This window comes from Hirundo rustica, chromosome Z (genome assembly GCF_015227805.2).
Source record: "Hirundo rustica isolate bHirRus1 chromosome Z, bHirRus1.pri.v3, whole genome shotgun sequence".
Lineage (NCBI taxonomy): Eukaryota > Metazoa > Chordata > Aves > Passeriformes > Hirundinidae > Hirundo > Hirundo rustica.
This window is the reverse complement of record NC_053488.1, coordinates 67,800,607-67,826,669: the sequence shown is the minus strand read 5'-3', so window position 1 is coordinate 67,826,669 and position 26,063 is coordinate 67,800,607.

Genomic DNA, 26,063 nt, shown 5'->3' with positions numbered 1-26,063 from the left:
ATGAATGAGAGTCACCAGGAGTGAAAAAAGGGCTGAGCAGTAACTGGGAGAAAGGTAATTCATAGCAGTGGCAGATCCTGACCACCAATTCACTGACCACCTACTCAAAATGGACCACAGACTCAAATGGAGGGAAGAACTACACCTGAGGACTAATTATCATGAGAAGTGAGAGACATAATGAGCAAATAGGGGGTTGAGTACTAACTGATGGAAAAACTGTGACCAATGAGTGCTGATGCCTTTGTTTGTTAAAATGTATAAACAGTGTAAAGTTTAGATGAGCTGGGAGTCAGGCTTCTGTGTGCTACCACCCAGCTGCCTTCTTTGTGCACTCTATGATAAAAAAATAGAGATACCTCAACTTGGTGTAAGAATTAGCACTGGTTAATGAATTCACATTCAGGACAACAATTTACGCTTGAAGTTGCAAGCGGCAATCAATGAACTGGTGCATTCATATCATACCCAGTCATCTTGACAGACTTTAGCTGTAACACACAGGAAAAGAGGCCAAGAAGGACCTACTTCACTTTATTCGGCTTTATTTACTCTAAATGGTATTGTGTTGCAGAAATTCTTGGATCTTTTGAACACACTAAAATAACAGGAGTTTTTATTCTCTCTCAGATAAGTAGAAGCTAGGTAGTGGGGGCTTCTTGGTCTTTATTTTGTATACACATTCTGAAAGATGCTCTGGAAACTGAACTTTTATCTTCAGAAAAGGTTTAGCAATAAGCATATCTAAACATTGTTTGAAATATCATCTCAGAGTGAAAGCATGCAACTTGGTCACATTTTTAGGTTGTCAGCAGGGTTTCTCTCGTGGCCATGGGTGCTGATGTTTGACAACTAGACATCAGAAAATTGTGCTTTGTCACATGCTAGGCTATGAAAACCTGGTCCCAGATAGGACCAAAAGAGTAGATGAGAGCAAATGGAACACTCATGGCCTTTTGCTCATAGCGCTGCAGGCCAGCAGTACTCCACCTATTCCATCAGAGACTGTAAATTTCTGCTCATCAAATAATGTAAAGGGGATATAAAATGAAACCACTAAATTACTTTCTTGTCATAGATATTTAAAGCACATGGGAGCTGCTAAAATGCAAGTCCACTTCATATAATGACATCAGTGTGTGCCCAAGTCTTTGGCTCACATATGAACTATGGCAGAGGGGCTAGTTCTCTCAAGTAATTTCTTATGCTGTATATAAGCTCCTATGGCATCCAGACAATAATACAAGGACAGATTTAAACAACTGACAGTGGCAATATTACTGAATATGTCCTTCACCAATGAGTATCTTCACTTCTGTAAATTCAAAAAAGTTTTGAAATGAAAAAGTGTCTCTTAATTGTAAAGCAATTTGAGCAGGAAGGAAAGACAGAAGTGCTCTAGGTCTTGCTAGGAAAAAAAAAAAAAAAAATCCTAAAGGATGTTTTTTCCTTCCCTAGGTGAAAAGCACACTGCAACCAACAGGTCACAATGTGCTGTTCCCTGTTTCTTTAGCTGCAATGTGGCACAAAAGGGTGCCACAAATTTTCAATTTGAAAATCTTAAAAAAAAAAAAAAAAAAAAAAAAATTGGTAGACTCTGGCTGGACACCAAGTACCCACCAAAGCTGCTCGATCACTGACCTCCTCAGCTGGACTGAGGATAGAAAATAAACAAAAGACATGTTGGTCAAGCTAAGGACAGGGAGAGATTACTCACCAGTTAGTACTACAGGCAAAACAGAAACAACTTGGGGCAACTAATTGAACTTGTTAATCAGATGGGATTAGGGTAATGAGAAGTGAAAGTAAATCCTAAAGCCATTTCCCCCAGCCCTCCCTCCTTCACTTCATTCACCTTTTTCTCTACTTCCTGCTCCCCTGCAGCATAGGGAGATGGGGAATGGGGGCTGCAATCAGTTCATCACATGTTTCCTCTGACCCTGCTTCTTCCTCAGGGAAAGGTCTCCTCACACTACTCCCCTGCTCTAGCATAGGGACCCTCCCACAGGAATGAAAACTGCATGAACTTCCCCAGTGTGAGACCTTCCCACAAGCTGCAACTCTTCATCAACTGCTCTATCATGGATGCCTTCTGTTATAAGTGTATATTATAAAGTTGGCTTTTCTCAAGATGTGTGCTGTATGATTAATAACTTTGTTGTAAGGATATAAGTTTTTATTTCTGCTATTAGTAAAGAATTAGGCATAGGGATAGTATTTGAAATAGTATGCTTGAATTGTCTGTTTGGTTGGGATAACATCCAGTGAACATGTAAAGAAGATCCTGCTATTGATACACGAACTATCAGCATCTACCGTCTGAAGAAAGTATGGATCAAGGCCCCAACTGGAGGTGATAATGAAGACACAGCCAAGAAACACGCATGCTCCAAAAAGGCAGACCCAAGGAGAGACAATGCAAAACAGTTCCTGGAATATGGAAGCTAGTTTATAAGAATATATAAAGTAAGAATATGCAACAGACTGATGCAATAGAAAGGCTATTTAAAGAATATCTCTGATATAGCAGGTTGTGGACTTGGCTGAATGCCAAGTCACCCAGCCAGCCGTAATTTTGATTAATCTGTCTCCTAATTGTCTTGTTTTTATTTTATTAAACCTATTTATTAAAACTTACCAGGAAAGTGAACCTCATTTTTCACACCTTCTATGGGATGCAGTCCCTCAGGAAGGCTGCTCCAGCTTGGATCCCCCATGGGGTCACAAGTCCTGCCAGAAAACCTGCCCCAGTCCTTTGTCTGTGGGGCCACATGTCCTGCCAGGAGCCTGCTCCAGCATGGAGTCTCCCCTGGGTCACAGTCTTTTTTCACAGTCTTCTCCACCTGCTCCAGGCCTGGAAGTCTCCATGGGCTGCAGGTGGATCTTGGCTCCACAATGGACCTCCACAGGCTGCAAGCAGCTGCCTCACCATGGTCTTCATGACAGGCTGCAGAGGAATCTTCTCAAAGAAGCCACCACCCCTGTAACCCTTGTGGCACCAAACCCTTGCCATGCAAATCCATCACAAACTATCTTAAAGAGCTATAGCTTACCCACCTCCCTTACATCATCTTAGCAGCATCACTGCTTTGAACTCATTAGTGACAGACATGTTATATGAAAAGACTGTTAACTCCTCCTACAGGTTTCAATCTCGGATACTTACTTTAGTAAGAGATGAGCTCGTTCCTTGCCACTTTTGCATGCTTTTTCATAAAACACAGTAAAACATATGAAAAGGTGGTCCTTCACAAGTATTAGAACAGCATGAGGATTGCAGATTCAGTGCTGCAGTGTGTTTAGTTTCTTGTAAAGTGCATTATAACAGGAAAAAACCCAAAGAATAATTTTCCTGTCCTGCTATGGTAGCCATGATGACTGATAGATTCCTTACAACTGTCTGTGAACAAGAAAACAACTTTCAAGATTTCTAAACTTTTTTTAAGCAAACTTTGTAGCCTTACATGCCAAATTTTGAATAAAAAATGGAAAATTCAACACTTGCTTCCAATATTTGAGTTTACTTCCTCTGTCATTAATAAATCTTGAAAAAAAATAACCAGTAGTGGGGGAAAATGTGTTGTCTTTTTTCTTCATCAAATTCAATGCTTCTTTCTGTATTTTTAGGTTTAAATATTATGAAAATAAAAATTACTCAATTTTCCCTTATTTCCCTCATTACTTCTTTGGAAAGTACTTATTCTTCAGCACCTGAGCTTTAGTTCAAGTATCTCTATTTCTCTTATGCATTTCTGCCTCAGCGATCAGCTACTTTGTTCTGCATTTTGGAAAGAAAGCAATTATTAACCTCATTCAGTGAAGGTGTACAGATCTTACACTTTGCTTGAAGATTTAAGGCATGTATGGGACAAATTCCTGTGGAGATAAGTATTGCAGAAATAACAAATTCATGTCACTAAGTGCTCTTAGTGCCATACTTCTAGCCCACCAATTTTATTCCTCCCTGGATGCATCACTATTTTTAGCTATTAATCCAAGCTACTCATTCAGGCAAAACTTCCTCTGGAAGTTTTATAATTCTGCCAAACAGAGAGAACAGAGACCTTGGTATTGAGGTGTGTTTCTCTGTTTATGAAGAGGAAGCAATATTATATGTTCTTTGTTGTTTCTATCTGAGTATTTTCTTATATTTCCTAAATATAAACATTTGTTATACTTGATATGTTACCTCATCGTTATAACCAGCCTTCAAAAAAAAAAAAAACCAAACACCTCTGAGTTTAGTCTGAAACTGTTGCTTGTTTTCAGCATCATCTAAAAGTACAATTGCTTTTTGCAACAAGGCAATGACACCAGGCCACATCAGTCTGCTTTCAACAGGGTACATAGCAGAGTAGCTTTAAAATGAATTATAGCAATTTATTAATCAAAGAACAATATTAATGGCATGTTACCAGAAAAAGAGACGAAAAAGTAAGCATAAGATTCTTCAGTTCAAGACTAGAAAAACTGAAGGCAGATCATAAAATAATTTGTGTTCTTTACATCTTTTAAATGTTGGTATTTTTAACTGTCGTGGACAATAGCTTAGATTGTTAACATCAACAGGCAGGAGATAACCATAGACATAAGGGTTGAATGTCCAAAACTGAGCTTTTGAATTCTCAAGCACAGGCCTGCTATTTGCTAGCTACACCCTGTATAGGCTTGTTGTAAAACATAGAAACACTCTGGACTAAACCAAAGTGACATGACTAAATCCTGCAATAAAGAAAGGCATGTGCCATACCATAAGGCAAGCCTCTCAATTTAGAGGCAGATCACATGTGTTTCTACATATATTTAGATGAATAAAAGCAGGTTTATAAAACAGGAAAAAGGGGAATTTCCTTGAAAATGCACCCAAAAAAGCGCCCAGAGGTGTCTGGGGATTTGGCCACTGTGTAATGTTTTTAATTTAATAAAAGTAGGCAGAAACACCAATTAATGTAGGGGTTCTAGTATTAATTTTCATTTTGTGGGAGGGAGAGATTAAGAGAAAAAAAAAAAAAAAGGCTTAAGCTTAAAAATGAACAAAAACAGTTTTATTAACATATATTAAAAGAATGAGAAAAAAGTTTAGGAAAAAAAGAAAACTTAAACTAAAACAGAATGATACCTTAAAACACGCTTCTTTCCTCTTACAAACTATTAACTTTCTTATTAAACAACATAGAAAGACACAACTTAGGATTTTTAGTCAGTTTCACTATTTAGACATAACCACTCATTACTTTAGGAGAAGAGTCTTTCTAAGATCTTTTTATGAAGACGTTTGCCACAAGACAAAATAGTCCAGTGCTCCCAATGTCACACATCTGCTGCCGCCCAAGTTTTCACAGACAGTGATGTTCTATCAGCAAAGCTTCTCAGTGTATCTGGGGTACTATTTACGAATGCTTCTTCTAGTCTAAAATCAACTTTGTCTCAAAGGCTGAGACCTCCTTTTAACCCAGAAGCGGGGGCTTTAAAGTTCCCAAAGAAATCTCAATTACATCAGTCTTTAGTTTTGATTACAATAGCATCCTACCCAATGACACTAAGATGCTACCAAGAACAGTCCCTTTCTCCGTAGTTTAGCCCAGAGAAGTCTGGTTAAAAATGTCCACTTCTTCAATCCTATTCCAGTATTACTAGTTTTTTCACCTCTAATCTAACTGACTTCATGTAGTGTCTATTTCTACGCACTCTCTGGTTTTCTTTCTTCTTTCTCTCAAAGAGTTGTGCTTTAAAAGTTTCATGTTGCTAGAAAAGGGTTAAATCTGTTCGGGCTTGCAAAACTCACACAAAGCTGCAGGAGGTGAAGAAAATGCAAAGCTGTGCTGATGGAGGAAGCTGGTAGATGTCCTTTTTTCCACCCCTCGGTCTCATCCAGGGTGGCTCAGCTCGGCGTTGTTATGAAACTGCAGGCTTTCTTTCTCTGCTGCCAGCGGCGATTAAGCTGGGCCATGGCTTGGCCCCTTCTGCCACAGTCTGAGCACATGGCCAGCACTGCTGAACTGCAGCTGCTTTTTTTTTCCCTGCCATCAAGCAAGGGAAAGGAGCTCTACCAGCCCAAGCCTTCCCTGTGCAGGCAGCAGCCCTCAGAAGCCCGGCTGGGCCCGGCCTGGCTGCCCAGAGAGGCAGCAGGGCCCGGCCCAGCCACAATGTTACCTCATGGCAGATCCCTGAAGTGAGAGAAAGGGTGATGACCAGCAATTAGTTTTCAATGTCCCCTCCAAAATCACATCAACATTTCCTATTGGTTAACTTAGCTGCCAATATCCTGGCTAGCTTTTTGATAGGTCCTTGTTCTCCTCCCCAAACCACTCCACAGTTAGGGCAGGGAAAAATCTCTCACATTTTTCTATAACTAGAAAACAAAATTGTGTCAACCCATGATACACTGGCACTCAAGATCAGTAACTGCAAGCACCAGAATAGCACAAAATCAAACCCTAGCTCTCCAGGATCAACACAAATCTTCCCAAAAGAAAAAAGAGAAAGTCAAGAATGGAGGAAATCTTTTCTCCAGTGATAATAATTGTACAAATTATAAGGCAGTGCTGAATTGTACGCACATTGTTGTTCTACAACAAAGTTGTCATTGACAGCTGCAGTCAACATCCTGCACTGCCTCAAGGCAAGGTTGTCCTCTGCTGTTAATCTAAAGGAAATTTTGCCACTGATCGCAGTAGAAGTAAAAGCAAATGCAGAGAATGAAATATATACAGCAAAATAAAAACATCTCCAAAATCGATATATTTCTGCAGCCCTTATTGATACTCAAGGTTTGCCTGCATATTTTGTCACCATTTGGTTTAACTGTGCAAGATGAATGAATATCGAGAATCATTTAGGTATCATGAAATCCTATTTGTATTTCTAAACTGACACCACACACTACTCAGAAGTCTTTACACCTAGCTCAAAAGGCTTGCTGAATGCATTTGATGAGATTGTTAGCCAGTTCTGTCGGCACTTGAAGAAACTTAGTCACTTTCAATTGTCTTAAGATCTATACAGCTTGCAGACACTTCATCATTTGTGGTTACAAACTTGGCTTGCACTTACCATCTAGAAAGACTTTTCTTCAAGCTGACTATAGTAAGTGCTGAGCTGTATGTGGATTTTAATTACTTTCCCTCACGGAAAGGCTATGTCACGTGGCAACTACCATGATCCTAAGAAACTATTGTATCTCTTCACTGCTCAGTTCAAGTGTGTGTAGGAGTGGCTCTTCGGCCACATGCAGCTCTGGGAAATTCAAATGTATTTGTGCTGGAGTTGCACATAGTGATGGCAGTAAGGTGATACAAGGTTGTTGGATGATCACGTATGCGAGCAAGTGAGCCACCAGGGAATGCCAAAGGTGGCTGTTCTTCACTGCCTTGCTCTCTAGCTGAATATACAACTGTCCCTCAGTGAAGAACTGCTCCCATTTTCTGCTTACAACTAACTGCTGTGCCTCTTCCTAAGGGGTAGGTGCTACGTGTCTGTGGATCTAGGAAAACTTGGATACATACTTTGAGTCTGGCTAAGTATAGTGCAATGTATCTCTTTAGCCTTGGAGCTGTAGGAAAACAGCTATGGTAATTCTGTTTCGCTCAAGAGAAGGAACAAAGAAGTTTACACATCTAAGAGCCCATATAAATGCTCTGCACGAAATCCAGCTGAAATCTTCTGACACACAGATGGAAAAGCAGCAGAGAGATAAGAATGCTGCTCTAACAACACAGGAATTTTGGGTACCATATTTTTGTCAGAACTAAAAATCAGATTCTTTGACACCTGTAAAGATCGCAATAATGACAAAAGAATTGTGGAGTGTTGTGTTCCCCTGAGGAATGGTTTTTCCCCTCAGAGTCCCCCTGAAGCCTGTGCTATGTAGTTTAACCCTTTTTCCCTATCATACCTACTCCTGACCCTATTGGCTCAGGGCTAATATCTTTCCTTGGCCCAAAACTAGATAAACTCCCGTCTCTTCCTGTTCACGCTCTCTCTTCTCGGGCTCCTGGAACATCACATCGAGAATAAAGCTTGGACAGAAGCTGGGGGTGAGAGCCACTCTTTTGAAATCTTTATTCTGTCTCTCTGGAAATATATTTCTCTAAAACCCCTGAATAACTGAGCTAGCGAGAGCCGGGGGGTGGCTAGAGGGAAGTATATTTTCAGCTGGCCCCCAACGTCGGTTTGTTATGAAATACTAATAAGCCCACGCATGAAGACGGACTCCCTATTTAAGGGGTTAATAAAGCTCTTTGGGAGATGCAGCTACCTGGCCACTATTGGCGGTTTTCGAGCAGCTCGGGGTGGCAGGACAGCGTCGGGAGTTCGCTTTTACTACAAAAGTGAGTTGACCTTTAGACAGAAAACCCTGATGTTGCAGCACGTGCCCCAGGGTCCGCTAGAAGATCCCTATAGTTTAATAGTGGTGAGAGGGCACTAGGACCCTGCGCCGCAGTGTGTTTGCAAAATGCGGGATTTTTCTTTTTTACTCTGCGGAATGGCTGCAGTTACGTACCGGGGAAAACCGCGCGTTTTTGGGGTGGGCTAGCTACGGGAGGGTCCCGGACAGAAGCCGGCACCGGGACAGCCCCCTGCCCGTGTCCCCGCAGTCGGGAGAAGCGGCCAGAGAGAGCCGCCCCGAGCCGCGGGCAGCCCGCCTTGCCTCTGATATCCCGGGAGAGAGCGGGACGCAGCGGCGCCTTTGGTTTTTTACGTCAGGGGTTAGATTTTTCAAACAGTTTGCCTTTTAAAACATCAGAAACATGGGCATACGTTTATCGAGTAATCAAGAGTGCTTTTAAACAACTTAGAAACATTTCAACAGATCTAAAATTTCCTGATAAGCTCTTCATCAAATTTATTTCCTGGCTGTCAGCTGAGATTCCAAATAGTACTTTACAAGATATAAATTTTGTTTCATTTTGGGATGATGTGGGAAAATAAATAACTTTAAAAGCTGAAAATGGGGAAAACAAAATTTCTTTATTCATTCCAATATTCTTGCAAGTACGCAAGAAGCTGTTAGAAGCAGAAAATAGCAGACAGCCATGCAAAACCTCTCAGCAATTCCCTGGTCCCGAGGAGCAGTGTTTTCCTGATTCCATACTGGATTCTGCTCCTCAAACCAACCCATCTTCTTTATAGCCTCCTGTCCCACCTCTTTTCCCTCAGCAAGATGCAGTATTTTCCTCTCGGGTCTCCGGCCACGTGGATGAGACCCTGGGGGGCTCGCACCACGCGGTCAGCCCTGATGGCGGACGGCATTGCATTGCTCCTCCTTCCCTCTATCCCTTCTTCCCCCCATCCCCGTCCCCTCCGTATCTCTCACCCAATCCCCCACCCCACCCTTCTCCCAGTGCCTCCCCCTCCCTCCCAGCAGCCGCGCGAAGGGGGAGCGGGAGGATCTCTTGCCATCGCCAGTCCCATCGTGGCTGCGGGGAAAGACAGTGACGGGCGGCTGCCAGCCCGCAGCAGCACCGGAGCGGGGAGTGGGCCCCCGGCTGCAAGGGCTAAGGACCAGCTTAGCCTGGGGCCCGGGGGAGGAGGGAAGAGCTGCCTGTTGCTGGACCCCAGGGAGGTGGGGGGACAACACCCCCTGGCTGCCTGGGCAATGGAGAAGCAGCAGGATTTTTAGCAACTCAGAATAATGATCAGGAAAGCACACCAGGTGTAGCCCCGGTCGTATATACAGGAAAACATCATGTGCGCAGATAGTACCTGCCTTTTTCATACCAAGATAAAAAAGAGCTTTGTAAAATGCAGAAACAATTTGGGAGAGCCAGTGAAATATTTAAGGGCATGATGAAAGCTACCTTCAATTCAAATGAGATGGTACCCAGTGACATTAAAGATTTATTCCGATGCCTATTAAATCCCTCAGAGTATGACCTATGGGAAGGATTATGGCAAAAAGCTTTGAAAACAGTATTGCAGGAAATTCAGCAAACTCCTGATGCTCAGGGCAGCGATTACAATGACATCACACATGATCATCTGTGTGGTGAAGGTGCTTTTAGTTCTCCAAATGAGCAAATTCGATTGTTATCTAAGTCAGTTTTAGATAAAATCTGTAATGCTGCAGAAAAGACTTTTTATCAGATTCCATCACCTGAGATAAAGACCAGTTATGTTAACATTAAACAGATTCCTTCAGAGAATTTCTTGCAGTTTGTGGATCGTCTGAGAAGTCAAGTGGAAAGACAAGTGCAAGGCCCAGTGGTACAGGCAGAATTGATTAAGGAGATGGCGCAGAGGAATGCTAACGAGACCTGTCATAGAATCATTCTTAGCCTTCCCCTTGACCCATCGCCTAGTCTCGCACAGATCATAGAAGCCTGTACCAGGAGAGCAGAACTTTTCAGTGCACCTGAAAGGAATCCAGGACTGACACACTCGAAGCCTCTGGCAGCTGCAGCACCAGGAGCAAGGAGGCAACCGATGTCATCAGACCAGCTGCAGCACATCATCTGCCACCGCTGCAAAAGGCCAGGACACTTCGCCAAGGCCTGCCCAGAAAACCAGAAACGCAAGTTAAAAAATCAAAAAAACTGAATTCACAGCGCGGCCCAGATTTTATCTCCTTGACGCGCCAAGAAACAAATTTACAAGGCCATACCCTGGCAAATGTCTCTCTCTTAATAAAAAAGGGGGAGGGCAGGGTGTGGAGGTACAGAAAAATAAAAATGTCAAATATTCAACTAACAAGGTATGGCCGCCACGAGGCCGATATAGGCTGGTGACTACCAAAGGTTTTCCCTTCAGACCTACTGATTGGACAGTAATCATAATGGACCTGCAAAACATTTCACAGGACATGAAGGTTAACCACATGGAACCAAATAGTGAGTATTTTGTTATTGGGGACACAGCACACACACCATTGGAGGTGTGTGGGAGGTAGCTCCCATTGGAGGTAGCTCCCATGCCCATTAAGGGAAAGATAACAGGCCTCATGCTGTTGGCACGTTGCATGCATCCACCATTCTACCTGACAGAGGGGCAAGTCCTTGCCCAGGCCATTCCTGTTCCGGCTGAGGTCCTAGTGCATGGAAAATCACCGGAAGTCTACTGGGCAGAGGTGGTGGGGGAGAACAAACCTTCTCTGGCATGTAACTTAGCCCGTGGGTCAGACCGCCTCCATGTGGAGGGGGTGCTCGACTCCGGTGCAGACGTTACCGTTATACCTGAGAGCATGTGGCCATCACATTGGGAGTTGCAACCTGTGGCAGGCAAACTTCAGGGCATAGGAGGAATCACAATGGCAAAAATGTCAAAAAACATAGTGCAAATTGAGGGACCTGACGGGAAATTGGCAAATGTCCGTCCATTCGTTGCTGAATATAAGACTCCCTGTAGGGGTTTTAGTGTTAATATTTTTGTGGGAGGGAGAGATTAGGAGAAAAATAAACAAAGCAGGCTTAAGCTTAAAAATGAACAAAAAAATAGTTTTATTGACGCACACTAAAAGAACAGGAAAAAAAAAAAGAAAGCTGGAAAAAATAACTGAAACAGAATGAAACTTTAAAAACACGCTTCTTTCCTCTTACAAACTATTAACTCTCTTATTGAACAACATAGAAAAAACCCACAGCTTAGGGTTTTCAGTCAGTTTCACTACTTAGACATAACTACACATTATTTTAGGAGAAGAGTCCTTCTAAGATCTTTTATGACGATGTTTGCTTACGCACAAATCTGCTGCCACACGGAGTTTTCGCAGACTGTGATGTTCTATCTGCAGAGCTTCTCAGTGTATCTGGGGTATTATTTAGGAATACTTCTTCTTATCTAAAATTATCTTTGTCTCAAAAGGCTAAGACCTCCTTTTTGACCCAAGAGCGGGGGTTTCAAAGTTCTCACATAAATCTCAATTACACCTGTCCTTAATTTTGATTAGAATAGCATTCTACCCAAAATAATACTAAGAATGCTGCAAAGAACAGTTCATTTCTTCATAATTTACCTTAGAAGAGTCCGGTTAAAAACGTCCATTTCTTCAATCCTATTCCAATATTATTAGTTCTTTCACTTCTCATCTAACTGACTTCATGCAGTGTCTGTTCCATGTACCTTCCGTTTCCTTCTTTCTTCTTTCTCTCGAGGAAGAATTGTGCTTTAAAAGTTCTGTATTGCTAAGAAAAGGTTAAATTTTTTGCCCAGGCTTGCAAAGCCACGTGCACACACCAAGCTGCTAAAAGAAACCAGAAAAGGTCCTTTTTTCCACCCCTCGGTCTCATCTAGGGCAGTCCAGCTCAGAGTTGTTATGGAGCTGCAGGCTTGCTTTCTCTGCTGCCAGCGGTGATTAAGCTGGGCCATGTTTTGGCCCTTCTGCCGTGGTCTGAGCACATGGCCCCGCACTGCCGAGCTGCAGCTGCCTCTCTCCCCTGCCTGCAAGCAAGGAAAAGGGGCTCAGCCGGCCCAAGCCTTCCCCGTGCAGGCAGCGGCCCCCAGACCCGTGGCCAGGCCCGGCCCGGCCACCCAGAGAGACTGCAGAGCCCGACCCGGGCCAGGCCTGGCCCGGACCACCTTGTTACCTCATGGCAAGTCACCGAAGCAAGAGAGTGAGCGGTCAGCTGCAGAGGAGTTTTAAATGTTCCTTCCATAGTCGCACTGACAGTTCTCATTGGTCAACTTAGCTGTCAATATCCCAGCCTGCTTTCTGATAGGTCCTTGTCCTCCTCCCCCAACCTACGCCACGGTTAGGGCAGGGAAAAACAGTTTACATTTCTCTATATCTAGAAAACAAAATTGTGCTAACTTATGATACTCCCTTATGGGGGAGAGACACCATGTCACTGTGGGGAGTCCATTTGATCATTCCTATGACACCCCAGGATTTTTGGAAATCGCCACTGTGGAGCACCCTACACACAAACTAAACTGGTCGGACAATAACCCAAGATGGGTAGCACAGTGGCCATTGAGTAAAGAGAAGCTCAAGGCGCTTGAAGAGCTTGTGGAGGAGCAGGTGGCTCAAGGTCACCTAGAAGAGACAACAAGCCCTTGGAATTTCCCAGTCTTTGTAATAAAGAAACCAGGAAAGGACAAGTGGAGGTTGCTCCATGACCTCCGAGAAATAAACAAAATTATAGAGGACATGGGACCACTCCAGCCAGGGATGCCTTCTCCAACAATGCTCCCTCGAGATTGGCAATTGGCTGTTCTAGATATCAAAGACTGTTTCTTCCAAATTCCTCTACACCCAGAAGATGCCCCACAGTTTGCATTCTCAGTTCCTACCATTAATCGAGAAGACCCAATGAAGAGATATCACTGGAAAGTACTTCCCCAAGGTCTGAAATCTAGTCCTTTCATATGCCAACAGTACGTAGCCTCATTACTGTCATCGGTGCATGCCAAGAGAAAGGGTGCCATCATCCTTCACTACATAGATGATCTACTTGTGTGTGCCCCCAATGACTCTATACTCCAACACACGCTTGACCTAGTGGTTAAGGTTTTAACCTCTGCTGGATTTCAATTACAGGAAGATAAGGTGGCATCAAAGGATGCCACCTTGGAAATACCTAGGTCTACAAATAGCTGCAAGGACCATTGTTCCGCAGAAATTGGAAATTGAGTGTAATCCCAAAACCCTAGCAGATCTCCACTCCTTGTGTGAGTCTTTGCATTGGGTAAGACCTTGGCTAGGCCTCACAAATGAAGATTTAGACCCTCTCTTCAATTTATTGTAGGGGGAGAGGGAGCTGGTTTCTCCCAGGGAACTGACCCCAGAGGCAAAGACAGCAATCAAAAAGGTACAGAAGGCCTTATCAGAGAGGCAGACTCATCGATGTGAGCCAAACATATCTTTCCAATTCATTGTTCTAGGAAAACTGCCACATTTGCATGGTTTGATTTTTCAGTAGATCGAGGGGCAGAGAGATTCGCTCTTGATCATAGACTGGGTCTTCCTCTCCCACCAAAAGTCCAAGACTGTCACTGAGCCACAAGAGTTGATAGCTCAACTGATTCAGAAGGCAAGGGTGAGATTGTGTGAGCTGGCTGGTTGTGACTTTACATGTATTCACCTTTCGGTCAAACTTTCTAAGGAGGGAAGGAACTCTCCCAAGAGACTGACCAAAGAGATGTTTGAGCATTTGCTCCAGAGCAGTGCCAGTCTCCAGTTATCTCTGGACAGCTACAGGGGACAAATATCAGTCCATGCTCTGTCTCACAAGTTGCTCAATGAGGAATTCCACCTCATTCCTCGTGAGGAGTCAGAGACCACTCAAGGCTCTCACAGTGTTCACGGACGCATCTGGGGCTTCCCACAAGGCGGTGATGGCTTGGAGAAATCCTCAGATTCAGCATTGGGAAACTGATGTGGAGTTTGTGGAGGGATCCCCCAAGTGACTGAACTAGCCGCAGTGGTAAGAGCCTTTGAGAAGTTCTCAGAAGCAATTAATTTGGTAACAGACTCTGCTTACGTGGCCGGGGTAGTGTCCGGAGCGGAGCAGGCTGTCCTCAAAGAAATTGACAATGAACATCTCTTCAGATTGCTTTCAAAGCTAATTTATTTAATTTCTCATCGAGAACATCCATTCTATGTGATGCATGTAAGATCACACACTGATTTGCCAGGTGAAATTGCAGAGGGGAATCGTCAGGCAGATTCCCTTGCTGCACCTGTTGAAAAAGCACGTCTCCCTGATATCTTCCAACAGGCAAAGCTGAGTCACCACCAATACCATCAGAATGTGCCAGGCCTGATCCGTCAGTTCCGGCTAACACGGAGCCAGGCTCGAGCCATTGTGGCCACCTGTCCCAACTGCCAGGTCCAAGAGATGCCATTGATGGGTATGGGAGTTAACCCCCGGGGCCTTGGCAGTTGTGAGGTATGGCAGACAGACATCACGCACATTCCTAGTTTTGGACACCTCAAATATGTTCATGTAAGCATTGACACACATTCAGGTGCAGTGTATGCCTCTGCCCATGCAGGAGAAAAGACTGAACGTGCCAAGAAACATCTAGTGCAAGCTTTTTCAGTGTTGGGGATTCCAAAAGAAATCAAAACTGATAACGGCCCAGCGTACACGTCCAAGGAGTTCCTGGAGTTTCTCCAGCAGTGGGGAGTGGAACATAAAACTGGCATCCCTCACTCCCCCACAGGTCAAGCTGTGGTTGAGCGAGCACATCAGACGCTCAAACAGGTCCTGGCTAGACAGAGTAGTACAACTGTGTGGATGTCTCCACATGAGAAACTCTGCAAAGCTATGTTTACCATCAATTTTCTGAACTGTTCATTTGAAAACATGAGTCCACCACTGGTACGCCATATTAACAGGGGCAATCAGTTCAAATTGTCTCAGCGTCCACCGGTCATGATTAGGGATCCAGAAACTTGGGAAACCAAAGGTCCCTATGAGCTCATGACCTGGGGCCGTGGCTATGCATGCATGGCCATTCCCTCAGGCCCTCGGGGTATTCCCCAGAATTCACCTTTTGTCCCTAAAAATCCAGCCCCAGCAGATGGGGATAAGAGGCAAGTAGCCATTGCATCCAAAAGAAGACGCCACCGGATGGAGGAAAAAGGATCTTCCTAGATGTGGATGCCTTCCGGCAGAAACAGAAACTTTTAACTTGTTTTAAAAATGTTTGTTTTTCTTTTTAGAGAAAGCCTACCTCACACTCAACCCTGTGATGAACCCCATACAAGTTGTCATCTTGTTGTTGCTGAACAGTCTGGCAGCTGCATAGATCATCCCTCAGCCGCGTCAAAACATCTGGGTGACCCTGGCACAGACACTTCAGCAGGAAAACATATGTTTGTCCACTGCATCAACAGATAATCCTATGTCCACCTGTCTGGTAGGAATTCCAGTAAGGCCAGGAATTCCGTCTTGGCTTTTAGGAGGGCCATGTACCATAGGGCGGTTGTCTGTATTGACACCCAACCAAACTTTAATTGGTGAATGGACTCACAAAAACAAATCGGCAAACAAAATTCAAAAGAGAAGGTCTGACCAATTGGATCCAAATTGTAATTCAGAAATTTTTCATTGAGCCAAGTCAAAAAGACTCGCTGTGTCCCTGTTCCTTCCATGGGTCACAGCAGCCAAAGCTCCAGGTGAATTGGGCCATCTAGAGTGCTAGGTAGTCAAACAGGCAAATTTAACATCCACCGCCATCAGCTCTCTCCTAGAAGATGAGGAAATTACCAGACAGGCCACTCTCCAGAACCGTGCTGCTATAGATTATCTCTTGTTACTTCATGGACATGAATGCCAGGAATTTGAAAGACTGTGTTGCCTAAACCTGATGTCGAAGGCTCCAAACATCCATGCTGCCCTTCGAAGCATGAACAGCTTGATCGGACAAGTGAAGCAAGAACCTGAGGATTGGATCAAAGAACTGTTAAAAGCCTGGGGACTTAACAGGGTGGTGGACTTCTATAGTTAAAACAATTTTGTTTTTTCTTGTTATTCTTTTCCTTGTAACAATAGCGTTTGGGATCCTACGCTGTTTGATTTTCAAGGCTATCAGTAGTCTCATACCTTCTACCTCAGAAGTCAACCACATAGGGTTGGCAAACGTAAAGCAGGTTGACTCCCCCACCAATTGTAATGGGTGGGAAAACCTACATTCCATGTAACCTAATGTTCTTCTTCTAATGTTCTTAAACAAAAAAGGGGGAGATGTTTTGTTCCTCTGAGGAATGGTTTTTCCCCTCAGAGTCCCCCTGAAGCCTGTGCTATGTAGTTTAACCCTTTTTCCCTATCATACCTACTCCTGACCCTATTGGCTCAGGGCTAATATCTTTCCTTGGCCCAAAACTAGATATACCCCTGTTTCTTCCTGGTTCTCTCTCTCTCTCCTCGGCCTTCTCGAACATCACATCGAGAATAAAGCTTGGACGGAAGCTGGGGGTGAGAGCCACTCTTTTGAAATCTTTATTCTGTCTCTCTGGAAATGTATTTCCCTAAAACCCCTGAATAACTGAACTAGCGAGAGCCGGGGGGTGGCTAGAGGGAAGTATAGTTTCAGTGGAAATTAAAATGAGTTAGCAGTAAGACAATAAAGCCAAATAAACAGACTGATAGACTAGCTCAACATTTACAGCTTCATGAACTTGTGATCACCCTTCAGCTGCTGCCATTTCAGGTGCAGAACACACCATTACTGACACTCTTTTAAAGTATTTCAGCCAAATAATTTTGTGTTCAAAACACTATCAGAGCAACAAAAAGACATTATCTAGCTTGTGGAACATTCTGAACAGGAAGTCCTAGTTACAGTTTGTTTTGTTCTAGAAGTAGGAGCACTGAAATCAGTAGCAGAGACAGATCACCTGACTTAGCCATACAGCATGGCTAGCAGTAAGGCCATCTTGAATCAGTTTGGGGGAGTTTAATACAGAATGTTATGTCACACACCTGGAAAGGAGGAATGACTAGAACTCTTAAGTATATATGGAAGCGTTTTCCATCTGGAAATAAAAGCAACAGTGTATTTTATCCAAAGTGTAAGACTGTCCTGGTTCTAAGGCTATATGCTGTGTTTTTACTCTTATAATGCCTTCTGCATTATAAATTGAAATATATTTAAATGTATGGGAAGTTATAAATATGCAGTAAGACAGGACAGAATTTGGCTCTTCTGGATCCTCATCCTTTCAGCTACAAACCCATCTTTCTAAGGTTAATTCTTTTCTCAGATATCAAAGAGCTAGAGTGTGAGAATGAGTCCTGGGATGGCTGTGAGGGTCTTTTTGCTCTAACAGCCATATAACAAGAAAGGATCAGATAGGGACATCAGTGTAATGGTGAATGTGAAAACAAAAACTCAAGGGGTGTTTGTCCAAGACTGATAATACTAAAGACTGAGATAACAATCAGATGGAATAAACAGTAATCAGGCAATTACAGAGACTTTGGTGGAAAAAAGTCCCCTTAAAAAGCAATGTAAAACGAGCAAAAACATTTGCAACAGTGGGGATGGCAGCTGCTGATGCTGGGCAGACAGCAGCCTCACTGCAGGGCACTGCTGGGCATTTGCACCCCTTTTCTGTGAAGGACACAGGGGAGGGAAACCTCATTGGCATGTTCCTATGGGACCTTGAGGGAGCTTCCTCAGTGGATTGGTGTTCTCGGCTGCAGGGGTAAAACAGGTGGAAGTGAAACAAGCTGCACCCTTAGGTTCATTATTCCATGACTGTGGCCATCCTGTGTGAAGCACGTATATGCTATCAAAAGATTGTTATGTCAGCTCTGTACATTGCTTTGATGTGTTGCAATACTAAGAATATATAGGCATAGCCAAGGTAACACCTGAAAAGCAAATGTGTTTTAATGCATTAATTGGGTTTATATTGTGTTTCATTGGATTTGTAATGTTTTTTCCCTGTTCCCCTTTAACTGTATCACGTGGTTTGTCCCTGCTCGGCTGCACCCATCCTCCCACACTGGAATGTAACCCAACTCTGTTCCACTCCCACCTTGTCCCTGATTGGGCAGTGGCTTGTCCCTGCCTCTGGGCCTGTCACCCTGGGGAAAAAGCCCCAGGAAGACGAAACTCACTCTTTCTCGGGCACCGGCATCACACTGGGAAAGAGCTCCAGCTGGCAGGGCGGGACTCCAGAATAAAGCAGTGATATTCCCCCGGTGAGAGAGCAGGCTCTTTCCTTTTGCCATTGGTGGTCGTCTGGTTTCATAAAGAAACACCACAATTGGTGCCCATTCCATGGGGCTCGAAGCCACAAGGGGCTCCCAGAAAGCTGGAAGAACCACTCGGGGAGCACGTGGCCGAGAAATCTCAGGCAGGTACATGAGTCATGAAATGTAGCCCACCCACACAAAGACGCAGACCCGTCAGGCCTGGCGTTCGCTGTGGAGTCTCCGAAACACAGGATTCCCCAGGCCAGGGATGCAGTTTTCTCCTTTGGACTTAAAGAACCCATCGGAGTGCTGCAAAGAAGCCCCCAACCAGCAGGTGCTCCCAGGGAAGGTGACCACATGTTCGTGGAAAGATGACCCTGGGAACCGAGACTGGAAGCTCTTTTTGCACCAAAAAGGGTCAGTCTCAGGCAAAAGGAGCGACTGGGAAAAAAAGGAAAGATTTGTCTGAACGCTGGATTTTTGGTGAGTACCACTTTGGGTTTTCTAAGGGAAAATCTTTTTAAGAGGCATTGATCCTCAAGGAAAAGGGTTTTTTCCTTTCAGGGAAGGTTTTTGCTTTCAGAGTAAACCTTCAGGGTGCTTTAGTAGCATGTTCCTTTCAGCAGCCTGGGGAGGGGGGGGGTGGAAAAGATAACTGTTTCCCCTTTTGTTTTTTTTTTTTCTCTCTCCAGGGAGGGTTTTTTAACTTTCGGTTTCCCAGTCACAGTTAAAGGGGACACAGAAACTTAAAATCTGAGCCAAAAATGTGTGCTAGGCTGTCTGTATCTCAAAAAAGAGTCTATTATCAAATTTTAAGTGCCTTGGATAATAGCAAGACCCATTGTCCAAAGAAATAGTTGAAAAAATTAATTCAGCATTTATTTTCTCAGTTTCCACATATATCATTAGAGCGAATAAGCTTCCCAGAATTTTGGGAAGCTGTTGCAAATAAAATAGTTGAGTCTGGCTCCTCTAATAATAAAGAAAATGCAAATTTTGCTTTTTACAGCTTAAAAATTAAGTTTGCATTGCGAAAGCAAAATGAAAAGGGGGAAAAGCGAGTTCTTTTGGATTTTCCCCAATTTGTACCTTTGCAGGCAGTCCAACCGCTCAAACCCCCCAACTTAGTGATTCCCAGGTGGGGGGGTCACAAGATGGAGGGGACTTCTTTGTCCAAAATGGCCAAAGCCATGTGCTCTCGAGCCACGAGGAGCCTCTCCCTTTGTCTGTCCCTCCTTCCCACAATCCCTTTCACACTCCCTTCCTCTCCCCAGACCCCTCCTTCCCTTCGGTGCCACCCCTGGCACTGCCCTCTCCTCTGACTCTGCCCTGTGTGACCCAAGCCTCCAGCCCCTCCCTGCCCCTGGTTCCCATGGTTTCCCCGCCCACAGTCTCAGTTCCCACACCCCAGGGGGGCGGGGGAGCCGGGAACCCTGAGCAGGCTCTTTCCTTTTGCTGTCGGCAGTTGTCTGGTCTTATAAAGAAACACCACACAAATGGCTTCCTATTGCAAAAACAATGAAAAGGATATATGTAACAGCTGGCAAATTAATCAAGTTGACTGACTAGAGAAAATTGCAATTACAGAGAATTCATCAGAATTGTCTACATTTGGTCACAGTTGCGACCTTGGCTGACATCAAGGCAAATTTTATCTTTGGACTACAGGAGGAGAAACTTACTAGCTGCTTCCAAATTTGGTACTGATCTTCAGTTACCTCTGAGGAAACCCATCTGTCCTTCCCTGACCTCTAACTTACATGACGTCTGATAGAACTTAAGGTTTTCAGCAATGTCCTTTGGTGACAACAAGAAGACCTGGTAAAGATGAACCAGCATAGCAGTGCCATCAGAATCCTGCTGCTTTCTCTCAGCACAGATACTGATTTCAGAAACTTCCTACCATTTTACCTGGAAAAACCTCTGAGTACAACCCATAGATACTACATTGGAAGACCTTTTACCTATGCTGGGCTTGTTACGTGGTTACCAACCAGCTTCTGCTGACCATCCAGCAAGTGTCTGACCCATTCCAAAGATAAAAAGAACCAAGATTTTGCCATGCTATTCAAGAGTGTACAGTGATACATTTGAAAGAACATGGTGGTAATTTTGTAATACATAACATACTTCCTCCAAAACCAAGTATTCCTTGCATGTAGAATGGTACAGTAACATCTCTGGCAGCAGTAAGGGACATGCCTTTGAAAGCAGTGACCTTCTTTCAAGTGGAAATGACATTGGAAATAATGAAGTAAAAAATCAGTGTTTTAAAAAACTACAATATTCTCTTGAAAACAGAAAAAAACTTCAAGTACAGAAATGCTGTTCTCAAAAGTTTTCATGTTGAAGATTACAAAAATGCTGTGCATCCATGAAAATAGCTGTGCAAGGTATTGCAAAAGATATGTTATTTGATATTTGAAAATCTTTGGACTTTTTTTTAAAAAAAAAAAAAAAAAAAAAAAGGTATTTTCTGGCTTTCCTGACTTCCCTTCCTCATCAAATAATAGCATGAGTATATGCATAAACAGTAGAAAAGTGTCCATCAAATATCACACTCCGTGATGAATTCTCTGCAGCCATACCTGCAGATTATGAAAGATACGCATATTTTTAGCACAGTCTACTGAGTGGTGGCAAGTACTTGGTCTGTTTTGCTACCCAAAATTCAAGAGTAGCAATTTATGGCAACTAGAAGGTCCATGAGAGTACTTTACACTCCCCAACTCAATGGTACATAAAGGCTGATGCACTCATGTAGAAGATTTTAAAACATCTCCCAAATATGACTATCCTAATAGAGTAATACTGGGCTATTTTCATAAGCTTTGGAGAAAAGGATAAGATTTCCTTCTTAAAACCCCCCACTGCTGACAATCAGCATATCCATGGCAAAATGCAGGGGCTATCTACCACCTTTAAAAACAACCTGCTTCCACTGATTTTCATCAATACATGTCACTGTCTTCCCCAGTAAGAGAAGTAAACATCTACAGAAGTGAAAATGAGGAGGAAGTGGTTTATGTTGTGGTCCTAATAAACAGTGCTGCTATAGTTTCTCTGGCCTTCTTTTGTAACACATATTGAAGATTTCTGGTGAAGTTGTTTTCTCAGCATCTTTCAAATTTCCCAAAATACACATCTCCAATTTTAAAATACAGCCTTGGATTACAACCAATTTTGTTTCATTGTTAGAAGATCAATAGGATATAATGACATATGCCTACTTCTGTGCAACATTATTCCCAAGGTTAGGTTTGCCTGCCTACATACTCAAACAAAACAGAAACTGGCTTTTAGGAAGATAAGACTGATCAGCAACAGAACTAAGTTGTATCATCCCACAAACATTAATACAGTAGAAAAAGAAGAGAGGGAATACTCACCTGGGGCTGGGAAAAAAAGTCAGATCAGATGAGACCAGCTGTTTTAAATAGGTTTGTGAATTTAAAATTTATAGAAGTCTGCTGTATAACTACATCTGAACAATGCCTTTATTTGAAAACTATACCCAGCACAGGGGCTTGATTAATGAAAACTACCTTTAGCTAAGATTTTACTGCTACAAGAAACTTGGTTTTACAAACTATATCGAAGAGACATACATACCACATGAGCTTATCTCTTATTTATCAAAAGTATCATGTCTTTTTCCAATTTCCAGCTAAACTCTTCATAGATAATTGTATGTTTTTGATACAATTATCATACTGAGACAGCACTCTCCATCAGTAGTCTTAGAATAAAACAACACAGCAGGTTACCTACCAAGGTGAATTCTCATTTTCTTCAGTTTTGTATTTTATTTATTTATTTATAACTGATGACACAGCAATATAGTGTGGACTCCACACTCCTATTATTTTTGCCAAGTCAAAACTACTCTAGTGGTTAGTATAGCAGATCCTGTCTTGCCATGATTTAAAAACAACTCTGGAATCAAAAAAACAGTTGGAACTCACATGACCACAGATCCATCATAAATAAAACAGCATAACCATTTTTTAAAAATCTTTCTAATTGATTGTAGGCATCTTTTAAGACACTGATTTTTGTTTCCTTTTTTTTTAATTTCTGGTAGTTGAAGAGGAACTCTCAGTGTGATTTCAGCAGTCAAGGAAGAGTTAACCATCTTTACTGCCTAAATCCAGCCTCTACAAAGCTAAACTATTGTGTAAAAGTTAGTGACATCTGTTCAAAGGAACAGTTCAGTGTCCCCTGAGTTCCAAAACAGCTATTTGCTAAAAGTTCTTATGTCATATACATGCTTCCTCCCACCACCCATTTACATAGAACTTCTGTGGCAATTTTATCAGTCATGAGGGCTTGTAGATATCACACTTTTTTTGAGTGGATCAAATCACTCTTTCCATGGGCATAAGAATCATTGGGCGGGGGGGGGGGCAGTGGGAGGTGTGTTGCAGTGCCTAAAGCGTGGTCTTCCTCACGCTCACCCGGACTAGCTCAGGCACCGCAGCATGGAAAGGTACACATAGTTGGCAACGCCATCTACTCCGATCCTGTGGGGTCTTGGCTCTCACACGACCTCGGTGGCAGGCACAGGTGGTGCAAGGCAACGAAGGCGGAGATAGAAAGGCGGACTCTGCTGAGCAGGTCACGAGAGTTTACTGGAGCCCCAATGTGGGACCTCCTTGCTTCCAGGTAACTGCCCAGGCAGAGCCCCCAGGCTGCTTGCCAGCACCTTTTATATGGGGGTGGAACAGAGAAGAGGCAGGGGGTGAGCATATCAGGGATCATCAGGGAGGGGTCACCCTGGTGAGTGGTATTTTCATAAATCAAATATAAATTATAAGGAGGGACCTCCTCTGGATCTGACCTATCACTCGATGCCCTTGGAAGAACTTTCTAGCTTAAGGGGAAGGCCCTGAGATGACAGGCAGACCTCAGAGGAGGGGGGGAGTGGGGGATTGACATATAACGGTTGGAGGGGAGAAAAACAGGGAAAGATCATTGGGGGAAACAAACAGGGGTACGCAGGAGGAACCATAAATCAACAGAACACACAATAAAACCAAAACAAATCTCACACCACTACAGGGGGGAGGTGGGGGGGAAGAGGGAGTCCCCTTAAAATTAAATACCTCAGCACTTCAAAATTCTGTATCCCTAAATTATATTTGAAAATTGTTAACTTCAACTGAGTGGATCCAGAATTTCAAGCTGCTTTCTTTAACTAATGGGTCCCTATGCTGTTATGCCTTTGCATTTAGTGATCGTACTGGAACATGTAGCCCAGAGGTTGTGGATTCTCTCTCACTGGAGATATTCAGAACCATCTGGACACAATCCCATACCATGTGCTTTGAGACAACCCTGCCTGAGCAGGGAGATTGAACCAGACGACTCACTGTGGTCCATTCCAGTCTGACCCATTCTGTGATCAGCAAAGTACTAACATAATGACAGCAGTCTGGGATAGCACCACTCAGATACAAACAGCTGGTGAGGGGCAGCTAGAATCAATACCAGTTCTGTGTAATCAATTTATATTCACAGGTCAAGCTAAAATTTGCATGGGCCCTAGTACTTAGTAAAACCAGTGTTTCTATAAACAAGTTAAAACTAGTAACAAGAGACTCAATGAACATGCAGTGACAGTGTAAGCATGCTTCACTGGTTCTAACATGGATGTGAAACAGCTTTAAACGATCAACCAGAAGTACTGAGGAAAGGCTCATCATCCACCTCTTATAAGAATGAATAGCTGGTGACAGGGGAGTGCAAGTGTTGTTTTCTCAAAATCTGACTTTGTGTTGCTTATGTGTACATAAGGTGCAATCTCAGCACTGATACCTGCAGTACCATTGAATGCCCCTGCTTCTTAAAACCTCAAGAAGAAAAGTATTCAACAGTGAAGGAAACAAAAACCACAACCATATTGCTATGACAGACAGAAATGTCACATTGCCAACACTATCACCACAGCACTTACAGAAACTCATCTGTAACTTTGGGAAAAAATAAAGGATTTGTAATTCATGATTATGTTTCTTTGGGTAGAACATGATTTGACTTTAAATATAGAATTCTCAAGGCAGTTTATAATGGGAAAACTGATACAGCAGTATTAAGTGTTTTATGCAAGGCTACATGACAATCCAGTTAAAAAAATATGACAAACCTTACATCTTCATGTCTGAAGTCCACTTATTCAATATTATTACTGATTTAATACCAACTGTATTTTTTCTACTGTACAGCTTGGTATTTACAACTGCATGATAATCATTTTATACTAAAGACACAAACCCTTTATGAACTGCATAGATTGCCATTTAGACAAGAGGTAACGAAATGCCATAAACAGCAGTAACTTTTCAAGCTACTTTAGTTCCATTATTCCTCCAAGCTTTTCTGTAATGGTTACACAATTTCTTTTTTTTTTTACTTTTATTTGAGCTTTGCTTCTCAGAAATTACAATTACAATCCAACACATACGCATAAGTAATTTCATGTTCAGGATTTGTTTTTAAAATCATTAATTAAAGTAATCTAAAAGGCAAATTTTAGATGGCTGAAGACTACATTTTTTCAATATGATGCTGTTCAATTATCTATCATTAAAGGGATTTTTACAGGCTTCCCAGTGAGGTCATGGAGTGTATCTGGGGACATTCAAGACCCACCAGGACACGTTACTGTGTAACCTGCTCTAGATGACCCTGCCTTGGCAGGGAGGTTGGATAGGATCATCCCCAGAGGTCCCTTCCAAGCTGAATGATTCTGTGAATTTTGAGGTGAGTGATTTTTGTGATTAAAATTGGAGGCTAGGAATTAAAAAAAAAATTTTTTTTTTTTTTAAATAATAATAATAAAAAAAATTACACCAGGTCTCTTGGGTCCTATTAAGACTTCCTGAATGGGCCTGCTCAAGCTGCCAAAGATACAAGTCCTCAAGGTACTTCAGGATACCCCAATTTTCTAGGCTGTAAATAAATAAATGCCTCTAATATGTGACTGTGGGGATTTCAATCACAGAATCATAGAATGTTAAGGGGTTGGCAAGGATCTTAGAGACTATCCCGTTCCAACCCCTCCAGGACACCTCACCAGTTGCTCAAGGCCTTATCCAGCCTGGCTTTAAACATTGCCAGGGATGGGAGGCATCCACAGTTTCTCTGGACAACTCTTTCCTCTGTCTCACCACTCTCACAGTAAAGCATTTCTTCCCAATATCTTATCTAATTTTCCCCTCTTTCACTTTGTACCCGTGCCCCCTTGTCCTATCACTACAATTCCTAATGACGAGTTCCTCCCCGGCTTCCCCACAGGCCCCTGGACAGGACTGCTAATTAAGAGGATTTTAAGTACTCCCCGCGTATCTGCAACACTAAACCAACCTCACTCACCTTCACCATTCGGCATACACTGTGTTAGGATACCATCTCAATTCCATCATTACCAACTTCCTCTTTTAGGCCTAAAAGCCCCTCCATAAATTGCCGGATACT